General features: G+C 34.7%; 1 protein-coding gene across 5 annotated transcripts in view; it reads left to right on the top strand.

Moving 5' to 3' along the window:
* Positions 1–343: 343 nt before the first annotated feature.
* Positions 344–11778, top strand: part of LOC101352400 (N-deacetylase and N-sulfotransferase 4) — a 493510-nt gene continuing 482075 nt past the window's right edge. For 2 of the 5 annotated variants that reach the window (XM_004385892.2, XM_023740189.1), the window contains exon 1: positions 344–381. The gene's annotated coding sequence lies outside the window, so the exon portion shown is untranslated. The remainder of the gene's footprint in view (positions 382–11778) is intronic. The other 3 variants (XM_023740187.1, XM_023740188.1, XM_023740186.1) reach the window with 3 other exon arrangements.

The following is an 11778-nucleotide window of genomic DNA, read 5'->3' on the forward strand; positions in this document are numbered from 1 at the left end:
TGTGGTTTTATTTTCTTTTGACTTATCAATAAGAAAAACAAGTTATTTTACATTTGAAGTAGGCTAGCTCTGGAGAAATCATTTTAAAACTCCTTTACTTCTTCTGCATTTATTTACGATACAAGGTATAAAACTACTTTATGCAAAATAAATTTAATAGAATTTACGTTTCATGTGATTTATTTATTGTATCCAACAATATGAAATTTAAAAATAGTAGTTTGACAGTCAGATAGAGAAAGTGTTTATGTAGGACAGCATATACAGGAGACAGGAAATTCATAACTAAGAGCGAAACAGGAAGTGGTAATTTATATAACACTGTACAAAACCACTAAGTTTCAACAGACCTCTGAACAGTGGGCAAATAACATACAAAAGGTAATCTTAAATTTTTTTCCATGTTTTCTTCTCTGTTGGTAGAATTGCATTGTTGAAATAATGATTAAATATACTCATTGCACATAAGTCAGAGAAGGTAAAATACTCTTTCATATTATTATTATTTGACTGTAACATTGAATTATAGCAACTTGGAAATTGTCTATTGTCCAGGGGGGTCATTGCTTTCAGGTTTCATTTAAGTTGAAAGAAAGTAAATTTATCGGGTCTTTTATTAAAAAAAATACTAGAATAAATGCACTAACTTCAAGAACATAAGCTATGGAAAGCTGTTGGTAGTAAGATTGAATTTTGAACTCTTGAAAAAGTTACGCTAGTGAATTAATATATTCTTGTGTTGTAATTATAAGGATATGTTTTTGGTTAATGTTGACTATGCCCAATATAATAAATAATGCCTTATTTGTTTTTATAACTCTGCCTAAGAAGGATAGAGCCATGCTCAGTTTCCACTTTCAACCCTTAACTAAGAGCAAGGTACTGTTTGAAAACACGTTATTGCATTAAAAAGACAAACAAACAAAAAAACTCACTTCTGTAAATGACTCTTCTTTGCAAATAAATATTTTGTATATATAATACCCTCAAGAATAGATGAGTACAAATTCATTATTCCCAAATGTCCTTCCTGTTATTTTTCCTTTCAGAATAAAAATGTTCCAATCCACTTTCATAGTTATTTGCTTTCTAAAAAGATAATTTGAATAAAGATGAAATAGATAATAACATAAGGTCACTGATGTAAAGTTCATGTTTTCAACCTAATATGAAATATCTTTGAGGATGACAACTCGCGTCTGTGTGTGTTTTTGAAGATCCCATGCTACAAATACTATTCAGTGAAGCATTTTTATTTTTTCAACAGTATTGGCAAAAATCTCTAAGGAATAATGAAATCAGATATTAATAATAATAGAAACACAAAAATTCAAAAAGAGATGCAGTTCTTGAGAAGTTATTTGTCTTAAGAAATTGAATTTCCTTTAAGTGAAGATTAAGAGCTAGTTTTACGTATTATCAATAACTAAATATCAAGATAAGATAAAGTGTAAGTGACATGGCTGATTTTTTAAAATAGAGATAATGCTAACAATTTATGAATAACAATTCAGCATGCAATTCATTGGTGAGAAACCCAGAGCCACATGATAGAACAAATGCAGTTGACAACTTTTCCCCAGTTGTACATAAACTTTCATTTTGAACAAGTCAGAGAAAGAATTTTTTTCTCCCTATCTTTCTAAGTTTCTGGAAGCACATGAGAAGATAATGAATGCTTTGAGATAAAAGACTAACCAAATGCAAAGGTTGTAGTAAATTAGGCATTGATTTAGCTTAATTATAAAGGATTTCAATGTGAAAGAGAAATAAAATAACTATAAAGTCAATGGCTACTTAATTAAAAATGCTAGAAGAGTTTTAACTCTTTATATTGAGGGAGTATTTTCTGTGATTTTCACATGATGAAAACAATGGTAGTTCCTTGTACTGAGCCAAATGCATTGATTGCTGCTGTTAAACTGTCTGACTGGGGGCTCTTTCAGTATGGCAGTAAAGAGGCAGAGAATGAGTAGGCCATTAACAGTCCTTCTCTGGGGCAAACATCATTCTAGGCAAATTCAAACTAAATCAGAGAAATGAGCAGCCACAGGGAAACCTGCAAGAAAACACACTTATCAAAGCAAAGCACTCTTGCATTATAGGATAAAGAGAATGAATGAACCACCTCTATAAATAATATAGTGTTTATAGCAATATGCAATGTGGATGAATCTCATAAGCATAATATTGAGACAAAAAAAGCCAAATTTAGAAGAGAGCATTTTGTTCTAAACAGATTTGCAGCCACGCTCTCAGTAGAAACATGTACAAGAGTGTTCACTGCAGCACGTAGAACCAGAATCTGGAAACAACCAAATATTCATCAACAGTACAATAGATAAAGAAATTGTGGTATGTTTATGTAATTAAATACCACACAATCATGAGAATGAACAAATTACACTACTCAACAAGATCGCTGAATCTCAAAAACATAAATGTCAAATGGAAGAAGCTAGACACAAAGATAATGAGTATGATCCTGTTTACAGGTTGTTGTTAGGTGCCATCAAGTCAGTTCTGACTCATAGTAACCCTGTGTACAACAGAATGAAACACTGCCCTGTCCTGCGCCATCCTCACAATTGTTGTTATGGTTGAGCCCATTGTTACAGTCACTTTGTTGATATATCTTGTTGAGGGTCTTCCTCTTTTTCTCTAACCCTCTACTTTACCAAGCATGATGTCCTTCTCTAGGGAACATGTCCAAAGTATGTGAGAGAAGTCTTAACATTCTTGATTCTAATGAGCATTCTGGCTGTACTTCTTCTAAGACATATTTGTTCATTCTTCTGGCAGTCCATGGTATATCCAATATTCTTCACCAACACCATAATTCAAATGCATCAGTTCTTCTTCAGTCTTCCTTATTCATTGTTCAGCTTTCACATACGTATGAGGTGACTGAAAACACCATGGCTTGGATCAGACTCATCTTAGTCCTTAGAGTGCTGTTTAACACTTTAAAGAGGTCTTTTGCAACAGATTAGCTCAATGCAATGTGTCTTTTGACTTCTTGACTGCTGCTTCCATGGACATTGATTGTGAATCCAATAAAAGGAAATCCTTTACAGCTTCAATATTTTCTCCGTTTATCATGATGTTACTTACTGGTCTAGTTGTGAGGATATTTGTTTTCTTTAAGTTGAGGTATAATCCATACAGAAGGCTGTGGTCTTTGATCTTCATCAGTAAGTGATTCATATCCCATTTAAAAAGTTGTTCAGATATAGCCAGAATTAATCAATCATGATAAAAATCAGCATGGTGGTTACTTTTGTAAGGGAGTGACTCAGAAGGAATATTAGGGGGACTTTGGGGTGCTAGAATTTTTCTCTTTCTTGTTCTGGGTACTGGTAACATGAGTGGATTCATGTTGTGAAAATATATTGAGCTGAACATTGATTATGTGTGCACTTTTATGTTTATTTATTTATATTTTTTACTTCAGTTTTACATAAAAAACGACAGTGGTGGTTGTTGTTAGGTGTCATCGAATCGGTTTCAACTCATAGTGACCATATACACAACAGAAGGAAATCCTGCCTGGTCCTGGCTTGGGTCAGGTGCACCTTAATCCTTAAAGTTACGTCCTTGCTTTTTAACACTTTAAAGGGGTCTTTTTGTAGCAGTTTTGCCCAATGCAACATGTCCTTTGATTTCCCGACTGCTGCTTCCATGAGAGTTGATTGTGGTTACGAGCAAAATGAAATACTTGACAACTTCAATATTTTATCCATTTATCGTGATGTTGCCTATTAGTCCAGTACTCCTTAAATATATAATACTCTTTCTTCTTTAGTATAGGTTTAAAAATACAAAATGATTCAACTTGGGTAACTTTAGTGGTTTTAAAAAAATTATTGTTTAGTATCTGATATGTATTTTTTCTCAAGGATAAGAATAACATTGATACACACAAAGCAATAATCAAAATATTTGGTTTATAATACCTCAGAAAAAAATCTAAGTAACCTTTTGAGATTGCTTTATTAGTAACATAATTCGTGTATTTGAATACTAAAATTGAATGTTATATTTATACCTACTACTTATTAAATGTTTATCGTGTGCCTGTCACTGTAATGAGTACTTAACAAATATTATATAAGTTTCTTCATAACATCTCTAAGTCTTATATTTAAGTACATGTTGTCAATTATCTTCTGTCTGACCCTAAATCCAGTGATACATGTGTACTAGACAAGGGACAAGTTTCAGAGTCTCTTCTGACAATTTGGTCTTTTCTTTCTTTCCTGTCCTTTTAATGACTTTTTGTTTTCTTCATGTATGATGTCCTTGATGTCATCTCACAAGTCATCTGGTCTTTGGTCATTAAGGTTCAATGGGTCTAATCTATTCTTGAGATGGTCTCTAAATTCAGGTGGGACATCCTCAAGGTCATACTTTGGCTCTTGTGGACTTGTTCTAATTTTCTTCACCTTCAACTTGAACTTGCATATGAGCAATTGATGGTCTGTTCTGCAATCAGCAACTGGCCTTGTTCTGACTGATGATACTGAGCTTCTCCACTGTACCTTTCCACAGATGTAGTCGATTTGATTCCTGTTTATTCCATCTGGTGAGGTTCATGTATATAGTCGTCATTCATGTTCTTAAAAAAAAAAGTATTTCCAATGAATAAGTCACTGGTCTTGCTAAAGTCTATCATGCAATCCCTAGAGTGGTTTTTATTACCATGGCTAATCACTCTTAATTATAAGTGTGTCTTGATTGCATGTTTGATCAATTTCAGACTGCAGAAGAAACTTGCTCTTCAATGTAGAGTAGCTAAAGTGAATGGAATAAATGATGAAGTAAAGGAGTTGAACAGAAGATTTCAAAGGAAGGCTTAAGAATACTAAAGTATTGTAATGAAAGATACTATGATCTGGAATTAGAAAAACCAAAACAGAAGAATACAATTGGCATTTTTAAAGCTGATGGAACTGAAGAAAAAAGTCAAACCTCTAGTTGCCATATTGAAGGATTCTATGGACAAAATATTTAATGATGCAGGAAGTGTCAAAAGAAGAGGGAAGGAATACACAGAGTCACCATACCAAAAGTACTGGTCAACATTCAAACAATTCCAGAGGTAGCATATGATCAAGAACAAATGGTACTGAAGGAAGAAGTCTTGGCTGCACTGAAGGCATTGGCAGAAAACAAGAATCCAGAAACTGATAGAATACCAACTGAGATGTTTCAACAAATGGATGCAACACTAGAAGTACTCACTCACCTATGCCAAGAAACTTGGAAGACAGACACCTGGCCAACTCACTGGAAGAGATCCATATTTGTGAACATTCCAAAGAAAGGTGATCCAACAGGATGTGGAAAATATCAAACAATATCATTAATATCACAAGCAAGGAAAATTCTTGCTGAAGATAATTAAAAAATGGTTGGAGCAGTACATTGACAAAGGACTGCCAGAAATTCCAGCCAGATTCAGAAGAAAACATGAAACAAGGGATATTATTACTGATGTCAGGTGGACCTTGACTGAAAGCAGAGAATACCAGAAAAATGTTTACTTGTGTTTTATTGACTATGCAAATGCATTCAACTGTGTGGATCATAACAAATTATGGATAATATTGCAAAGAACGGGAATACCAGAACCTTAATTGTACTCATGTGGAACCTGTACATAGACCAAGAGGCAGTTGTTTAAACAGAACAAGGGGATACCATGTGGTTTAAAGTCAGGAAAGGTGTGTGTCAGGGTTGTATCGTTTCACCATGCTTATTCAATCTGTATGTTGATAAAGAATCCAAGAGGCTGAACTATATGAAGACATATGTGGCATCAGGTTAGAGGCAGACTCATTAAAAACCTACAACATACAGATGACACAACTTTATTTGCCTGAAGTGAAGAGGACTTGAAGCACTTACTGATGAAGACAGATTACACTTCTTCATAAGGAAAACAAAAGTCCTCACAACTGGACCAATAAACAACATCATGATAAATGGAGGAAAGACTGAAGTTGCCAAGTATTTCATTTTACTTGGATCCACAATCAACGCCCATGGAAGCAGCAGTCAAGAAATCAAAGGACATATTGCATTGGGAAAATCTGCTGCAAAAGACCTCTATGAAGTGTTAAAAAGTAAAGATGTCACTTTGAGGACTAAGGTGTGCCTGATGCAAGCCACAGTATTTTTAATCACCTCATATGCATGAGAAAACTGGCCAATGAATAAGGAAGGCTGAAGAAGAATTGATGTAGTGAATTATGGTGTTGGCGAAGAATACTGAACATACCATGGACTGACAAAAGAAGGAAAAAATATGTCTTGGAAGTACAGCCAGAATACTCCTTAGGAGCAAAGATAGTGAGACTTTGTCTCACTTACTTTGGACATGTTATTAGGAGGGACCAATCTCTGGAGAAGGACATCGTGTTTAGTAGAGGGTCAGTGAAAAAGAGGAAGACCCTCAGGGAGATGGATTGACCCCGTAGGTGCAACAATGGGCTCAAACATAGCAAAGATTGTGAGGATGGCACATAGGACTGGGCATTTTTTCTTTTTGTTGTGCACAAGGTTCCTATGAGTTGGAACTGACAGGATAGCACCTAACAACAACAGATTACTCGATCATTACACTTTATTCTTCTATTAAGAAACAACAGTTTATACTACTAACATATTTTTTAAAAGTTATTTGTATGTTTGTAGCAAATAAATAAATTTCTCATTAAATCAAAATTTTAAAGTATGAAATTTGAGTTGAATATAATTTTTCACTATCTCTGCAATTTGGAGATGTTGAGTTCTAAGTTCTCAAAAGAAAAGACTACCTCAAGAAAAAAGGAAATTTGTTCTGCTCTAGTATTCTCCAAGGCATCATAAATTCAGTAACTTCAAGAAATTTTTGTACAGAGGACACAGACTTTCTCTCATTTTCCCTAAGACAATTTTTTAATACTTTTTTAAAAGGAAGTATAATAATAATCCCTAGGACCTAGGCAGATGGAAAACCATTTTCCCTTCCTTCACATATGGGAAGGAAGACAAAAGCGTATGGGCAGTAAATAAGAAGGCAGATTTTTATACCTCTATGCCTGTTAGTTCCTGTTATTTTATTGTTAGGTGTCATTCAGCTCATGGGATATACTCAAGGTTGTACTTTGGCTTGTGTGGACTTGTTTTAATTTCCTTCTGCTTCAACTTGAACTTGCATATGTGAAATTGATGGTCTGTTCCACAGTCTGACTGATGACATTGAGCTTCTTTATCATTTCTTTCCACAGATGTAGTCAATTTAATTTCTGTGTATTCCATCTGGTGAGGTCCATGTAGGTAGTCACCATTTACGTTGTTGAAAAAAGGTATTTCTGATGAATAGGTCATTGGTGTTGCAAAATTCTATCATGCAATCTCCAGCGTCATTTCTGTCATTAAGGCCATATTTCCCAACTACTGATCATTCTTCTTTGTTTCCAACTTTAGCTTTCCAATCACCAGTAATTATCAATGTGTCTTGATTACATGTTTGATTGATTTCAGACTGCAGAAGTTGGTAAAGATCTTCAATTACTTCATCTTTGGCATTGGTGATTGGTGCCCCTATGCCTAGGGGATGGAAAAGTGTATTAATGTTTTGTTTTTTTCAAAGTAAGGGATTGTAACTTTTATACCCTTTGAAAAGTAACTAACATAAACTTCTGATAATTTTTAATCCTAATATGTTTGGTTAATACACTAATAGCAGAGGACATTTCTCACACTACTCTTATATTTCAGATTCTGGCATTTTCTATTCCAAAAGGTGTTCAGTTATCTTTCATACGAATTTCCATTGTGTCATTAAAAAAACACACCAAGATATCATTATAAATCTGCCTTCAAGAAAGCAGCAGGAATTCAGACAGTCTGCTTATTCACTCTTCTATATTTGTGAAGCATCAGCCATACGACTTATTCTTCATTTAAAAAATAAATTATATACATTATCTCTATAAAAGAGAAACAAACAAACAAAAGACCTGGCAAAGCTGAAGAAATATTTTATTATTTGCCTTATTGATTGTATACAATTCATGAAATTAATTAATCTTAAGTGGCTAATTTTGTCTATTTAAGATGGCAATTAATAATATTGAAATGTAAGTTTGCATTGTGGAATGAGTCTGAGACCTATAAGCGTAGGTTGGATCTCAATTCTAGCATTGACTAGACAGTGGGAAAGTTAATTAATCTCCCTGAGCTTGATTTGTCTCATAAGTAAAACAAGGCTAATATCTACCTTTGAAATTTTTTATGAGATTTAAATTATATAAAATATGAAAACTACATAGTAGGTGGACAATAAATTGTAGCTATCACCTACTTTACGATGAAAAGTTTTATTATAAATAGCTTTAATGCCTTCTCTATGAAAAAAATAAAATGTTTCTGATGCTCCCCTAAAGGATTAATCACTAAAATATTGTACCATTACAGTTGTATTTTTTACAGACAAGTGAATTAGTATTTCAGTTTTCATAGCTCCCTTCTGCAATTTAGATACAATAAATTTATATATGCTACATTATTATTTATATAACCCAGTGACTTAGTAAGAATATAGTTTTTGCTGTATTACTGATTGAGAAACTAAAACACAAAGATGTCACATTCTGATATGAGAGTTTATTTTCTTCTGTTTTATTTTCCTTAATTATTCCCAAATCTCAAGTTAACTGAATAAGAAAGAAATATTTACTGGTTTAAGTCACCATTCAATGAAGACAATAATGTGCTATGGATGCAGAAGTATGTAATAACAAACAGTTTAGGCAAGGGTCTGAGAGGGAAGAAGGAAACTTTCTTCTGAAATAGTCTAAAATTAGTTTGATATCAGGTAGTCATAGGACAAATAAAATCAACTTGTCCCTTACTGCAGAAGAGACACTTTGAAGATTATAACTAGAAAAAGCACACAACTTTTATTCAAGATTGTAGTGTAGGAAAGAGGACAATAAAAATAAAAAAAAATAAAATAAAATAACAACTGGATTGTGCCTAAAGGGCAAAGGTAGATAAAATCAAACTATAAGGTAAGAGTGTAAAAAATATATTCATTTCTGCTAGAATAATTTATTAGTATTGTCATTCTTCTTGATTTTTTAAAAAAATAATTCATTCACTTGTAATTTGTTTTATTATTTAGTGAACTTAAATTTCCCTATTATAGGAGAGGTAGGGCATGTTAAGGCGGCAGTAAGAACAGTTGAAAAGCTACTGTAGAAATTCCAATTCTGGTACAATATAGAGTAGATGCACATCTCTCTATTCCTCCTGCAAAGTATAGATAAGTATCCTGATATATTATATAAAGAAAGCATGAGAAGACTTCAAAAAGCGGAAAGAAGAAGACACATTGGCTATGGATCTCAGGACTTACAAACAACATGGTAGCAAGCACTCTTTTTCTGTTTACCTCCTAATCCCAGGCTTGGTGGTGGATAGACCAATATCCCTGAAACCCCAATGGGCACAGACAGGAAAAGAACCCCAGAAAAGACCACTCTCTAGAAAGAAACGGAAAAGGAACAGATTAGCAAGACAAAAACAGAAAAAAAAAAACAAAACAAAAATTTGTAGTTAATAACCGTCCTAATTCAGCCAAATATCACAGATAAAACAGTGGCTCCACCCTCACACTCTTCAGCAATGGTCCCTACCTCCTTACCCTCTGCTGGGGTGGTGTCAGACACTCAATAGGGGACTTTTATTTCCATCTAGAGTGAAAGAGGCTACCCCATGCAGTATCAGTGAGGTTCACATGGGAAGCAGTAACAAGGTACCCCACCCTCTTCCAACTGGGGTGATGTCAGTGGAGGCCGAGTGGGAGCCTAAAACTCCACCCCATCCAACAGCAATGAACCACCTCTCTGACTTGCTGGGAGGTTGAGAGGATAATCTGAAATTTCAACCCCACAAAACAGCAACGAGGCAGCACCTCTCTTAGCCCACAAATGCCATGTCAGTGAAGGCTTTACCAAAGAAAAAAATTAAATAACATCTGCAGCCTCATAACATAATATCCAAAATACCAAAGATATGGTTGAAAATCACTCATCAGAACAAGAGCCAGAAAGACTCAATTAGAATGATAAAAGAAAATCAACATACACCAACATTAAGATAATGAAAACACTGCAATTATCTGGCAAGGATTTTAAAGCAGCTATCATAAAAATGTTTTAATTACTGTACCAATTTTGAACACAATTAAAACAAATTAAAAAAAAAAAAGTCTCAGTAATGAAATAGAAAAATCTCAGCAAACAGTAAAAAAGAACCCAATAGAAATTTTAGAGCTAAACAATACAGTAGCAAAAAAAAAACACTAAATGAGCTCAACAACAGAATGGAGATGGCAGAGTAAAAAATCAGTGAACTTGAAGACAGAATGATAGAAATTACACAGTATGAAGAATAGACAGAAAACAGACTGAAAATAAAATAAACAGAACCTCAGGGAACTATAAAAAATGATTTAACAACTCTATCAGTGTAATTCCAGAAGGAGAGAAGAAAGTGTGGGGCTGAAAAAATATGCAAAGAAATTGTTGTTGTTGGGTGCCTTCAAGTAGATTTCACTCATAGCAAACCCATATGACTCAGCAGAACTGCCCCAAAGGAAGTTTTAGACTATAGTGTTTATGGGAACAGGCTGTCAAGTCTTCCTCCCACAGAGCCACTGGATGGGTTGAAACTGCGAACGTTTCTGTTATCAGCTGAGCACTTAACTGATGCAACACCAGCATTCCTGTTCAAAACAATAATGTGTGGAAATTTCCCAAATTTGGTAAAAAACAAAAACCTACAAATTCAGGAAGGTATGTGAACCCCAAACAGGATAAAACCAAAGAAGTTCATGCCAAGATACATTGTAATCAAACTTGTGAGAACCAAAGGAAAATAACATAAAATCACCAAGAGAGAAACAAGTTTTTCTACAAGGGAAAAACAATTTGAATGACAGTTTTCTCATCAGAAATCATGGGAGCCAAAAAGAAGTGGCAAAACACTTTTCAAGTGCTAAAAGAAAAGAACTGTCAACCCAGAGTCTATACCCAGAGGATATATACTTCAGGAATGAGGGGAGAATCAAAACATTCTCAAAAGAAGTAAAGTTAAGATAACTTATTGCCACCAGACTTATGCTTAAAGAATAATAAAAGAAAGCTTTCTAAAGATAAAGGAAATGATAAAAGAAGGCATCCTGGAAAATTAGAAATGAAGAAAATATAGATCAAATATTAAAAACATGGGAGGAGTTCCGGCAAAATGGCGCTCTAGGCAGAAGCACCATGCTGTCCCTCCACAGCAAAGATCTGAAAAACTAAGCCAAACAGAGAATACAACAATCCTGAAACCCTAAAACATCAAATGAAGAGATAAAGAACTCAGCCAAGAACCAAATGGAGTGAGAAAACTGACAGAGAACGGAGAGCGAGGAAACATTCATGCAGAGGTCCCCTACCAGCTAACACAGCGCTGATCCACCATCTTGGACTCCTATCGGAGACCAGCAAACGGGAGTACGAGAAAGCAGCCTCACGGAGCATCCAGTGGGAGAAAAAACAACCAGTAATTTGCAGTGTGCGCTTTCCCACCCCCCACCCCTCTTTGCCCCGGCTCGGCCTTCTCTGTTTCCCTTGGCCACGGTCTCTTGACTGGGAAGTGCCGGCTGCTTGGATTCCACACACCCAAGTGGGTGGCTCTCTGGGTGCCATTTGTTGGCTGCTAGTGTTGCTTTTTTTT

Source organism: Trichechus manatus, unplaced genomic scaffold (genome assembly GCF_000243295.1).
Source record: "Trichechus manatus latirostris isolate Lorelei unplaced genomic scaffold, TriManLat1.0 scaffold00150, whole genome shotgun sequence".
NCBI lineage: Eukaryota > Metazoa > Chordata > Mammalia > Sirenia > Trichechidae > Trichechus > Trichechus manatus.